Below are 3,863 nucleotides of genomic sequence, written 5' to 3'. Positions count from 1 at the left end.
AATGACCTCCGGAATGGAACCACCGGTTAAACGTGGCAAAGTCAAATGAGGGCACTGCAACACCTTGATATACTCCAGACGAGGAACACATAATGGGTGATCATAAAGGCTCTTTAATTTTGGCGCATGAGGACCTTTTCTTCCACCTATCATCTCATCCATTTTGGCGCATGAACACCTCTTTTTCCGCCTATCATCTCATCTATTTGCCTGCAGATTTCTACATTTATATGCTTTATCTGCTCGAGTCATAGAACCCAGTTGGTATCTCTCAGTCGATGGCAGAATCTTTTGCCTAGCTTGCGAAGCACTGGAAGGCATTTAGGAGTAACTTGCTTTGAACCAGAGGATCTCTGCTTGATAGAGTGCCTTGAGACACACAACTTCAAGGTGCGAGAGCCACCAAGTTCCTTCATCCGCCTCTTTGCGAGCACCATGAATCTTGAGCTCTTTTAAGAAGATGCAGTCAGAGATGGTGACTTCTCTCAAGTTCTCAAGACTCGAAGACGGAGTCAGCATGCCAGTGGAGTTAGACGGTATATGGGATATGGATATTACATATACTCGCCACAAGTTCATGCGTGGGTATTATGTATAACCATTGCGGGCTGATGCATGGTGTTATGGATTGCTAGTCATGGCCGGGCTGTGACCGTGGTTAATCCGAAATTAAAAAAATGAACTGTGGTCAGATCTTGATCGTATTAATAAGAAAAAGAAAAAAACTAACCGAAACCTCTATTGTATAAAAAGATTTATTTAATAATATATGATATATCACTTTTGGACCGAATAGCTTTTTGAGAATATGTGATGTATATACGTTTAACGAGTTTATTTAAGCGGTGTTGGATAATTGGTATATGATTTCATTATATCTTTGTTTATTTCGATATTAACTATTTCTTATTTTTAATTTTAAAATCATTTATGTTGAATCTAAAGGGAATAAGCCAAGCACTTCTGTGCAAGTGGTAATGGATCAGATATTTCACTTCGCCGGATTGGGATTGGAGCCAGTTTAATTCGAAAAAAAAAATTATGACATGTAGAGGCAATTTTGTAGATCTTTCGCTGCCTGTTTGCTCGATCCCTGTGGAGGAGCTTTGCTTCTTCGTTAGACTCCGCATCCCATTCTTGGTTGGAGGGGAGGGATGCGGCTGCGGTGTTCTCTGCTTGCGTCTTTGGTTAGAAAGAATGGGAAGATTTTTTTCTGACCAGGTCAAGCATCCTGATGAAGTCCTTCGTAATGTAGTGTTTCTACCAATAGCCATTTCTCCTTCCATCTATCATAAGCTGAACTTTCTTTTGGCAAAATTGAGATTTTGTTTCTGGTGTTAGGCTGACACTGACTTGGGCCTCCCTTTCTGAAGATGTTGCTTTTTTTTTCTTTATATATATACTTTTGTTTTCGCTTGTTTGGAGGGCACCTCCCTGTGCTCTGGTTTGTTTTCCTTTTGGGAGGTTGTATTCATTATCTTTGAGCCTCAGCCCACCTCCTCCCAAGCAAAAAAAATATCCAAAATTTCTTATATATATGTATAAAATACACACAAACCCCATTACATGTTTACAAATTCGATTCCTAGTTGATTGTTTCGACTGTGATTTAGCTCAGATAATGGCCGATGAAGGCCTTAAGAGATTGGTAAGATGAGCTAATGGGTGGTTGACCAATTATAATTAATTCCCACATTATTCAGCATAAACTCCAACTGGCAGTTGCAAATGTTTTGGAGTGATTTAGATAGATGATAACGGAACACATTTTTGCAAAGGAGCAAGACAAAAGAACATGAACACTATCTTCAACAAACGTAGAACATATATCACAGTTTAAGGCTTGAGACTGGATTATATGTCAGTGACCCAGAAGATGTTTTGTGGGCAAACAATCCCAACCAAGCCGCCACCAAAAGGTACAAACATGAAGGGGAATTTTAAGTCTCCAAATTTGCAAGAAGAAATTCTGACCTGCATTAGTATGCTGAGAAGAACCGTCAAAGGACATCTATATCTATACAAGCATTAAAGTTGAGGCCAGGACTTTCTCGACACGATATTTGTCAGATGTTCAACGTGCCGTGTGGCAGCCCACCATGTCTTCTACCTCGGTGCCTTTTTTTTTTTTTTTTAGTTCGATGCGCTATGGACTCCCTTCCTGAGCCCTCTCGAAACTTCCGGACACCTTCCTCCCCATCTTGCAGCTTCCCTCCCCACCGACCTCCACGCCTGCCCAACATCCTCTCTACTCTCCTCGCCGCCACCTCCAGTTGGTCTCCGCCGCTACCTTCCCCTCCAATCTCTCTCAAGTGCGTGCCTTCCTTCCTTCACCTCTCTTCTCTTTTTTTTTCACGCCTTCCTCCCCATCCTATAGCTCCCCTCCCCACCGACCTTCATGCCCCCCCGACATCCTCCCTGCTCTCCTCGCCACCACCTCCAGTCGATCTCCTCCATCGCCTTCCCTTTCGATCTCCCTCAAGTGCGTGCCTCCTTCCTTCACCTCTCTTCTTTTTTTTTTCACGCCTTCCTCCCCATCTTGCAGCTCCCCTCCCCACCGACCTCCACACCCCCGACATCCTCTCAGATCTCCTCGTTGCAACCTCCAATCTATCTCCGTCGTCGCCTTCCCCTCCGATCTCCCTCAGGTGTGTGCCGTCCTTCCTTCACCTCTCTTCTTTTTTTTCTCTTTCACGCCTTCCTCCCCATCTTGTAGCTCCCCTCCCCACCGACCTTCATGCCCCCCCGACGTCCTCTCTGCTCTCCTCGCCGCCACTTCCGGTCGGTCTCTACCGTCACCTTCCCCTCCAATCTCTCTTAGGTGCGTGCCTTCCTTCCTTTATCTCTCTTCTTTTTTTTTTCTTTCACGCCTTCCTCCCCATCTTGTAGCTCCCCTCCCCACCGACTTTCATGCCCTCCCGATGTCCTCTCTGCTCTCCTCCCCGCCACCTCCAGTCAGTCTCTGCCATCGCCTTCCCCTCCAATCTCCCTCAGGTATGTGCCTTCTTTTTTTCACCTCTCTTCTTTTTTTTCTTTCACACCTTCCTCCCCATCTTGCAACTCCCCCCCCCCACCGACCTCCATGCCCCCCCAATGTCCTCTCTGCTCTCCTCGCCGCCACCTCCAGTCGGTCTCTGCCATCACCTTCCCCTCCGATCTCCCTCAGGTGTGTGCCTTCCTTCCTTCATCTTTTTTTTTTTTCTTTTTTTTTTCTATTTTTCCACCGATCCAACACACAACACACACAAAAGAGAGGGAGAGGGGAACATGGGGAAGAGAGAGGATGGGGAAGAGAGCACAGTAGAGAGAGAATGCGGGAAAGATCTGAGGGGGGTTTTGAAAGGGTTAGGGTTGAGGTCAGGTTAGGGTTGCATGGAGGGTGCGGGGGTGCGGAGCCGTGGAGGGTACGGAAGGTGGTTGCACGGGGGATGGGGGAGGTGCAGGAGGCACCCAGGGCCGGAGAGGGGAGGCGAGGAGGGTTGGTGGCATCGGAGCCGACGGAGGGGAGGAGAGGAGGGTTGGCGACACCGGAGCTGGGGAGGGGAGGGGAGGGTGTTTGGTGGTCGCGCAAAGTCGGGTGCGGCGCGGACGATGGGTACAGCACAGACGGCGGTGGGACAGAGCCGCAGCAGGGGCGGTGCAGATGGCCGCGACCTGGGCTCACGCGGCGAGGGCCAGGGGTGGGGGGAGGCAGCGGGAGGAAAGGAAGCGAAGGGGGAAAAAGGAAAAAAAAGAAAAAAATATTTGGAGAGAAGGAAAAAAGAAAAAAAAAGTATTATTAGTTTATTATTAATAATAATTTAAAATATTATTTTTAAATAATAATAAAGTAGTATCTTAAAAAATTAAAAAAATAATATTTT

This window comes from Elaeis guineensis, chromosome 4, assembly GCF_000442705.2.
Source record: "Elaeis guineensis isolate ETL-2024a chromosome 4, EG11, whole genome shotgun sequence".
Lineage (NCBI taxonomy): Eukaryota > Viridiplantae > Streptophyta > Magnoliopsida > Arecales > Arecaceae > Elaeis > Elaeis guineensis.
This window is presented reverse-complemented; position numbering follows the sequence as displayed.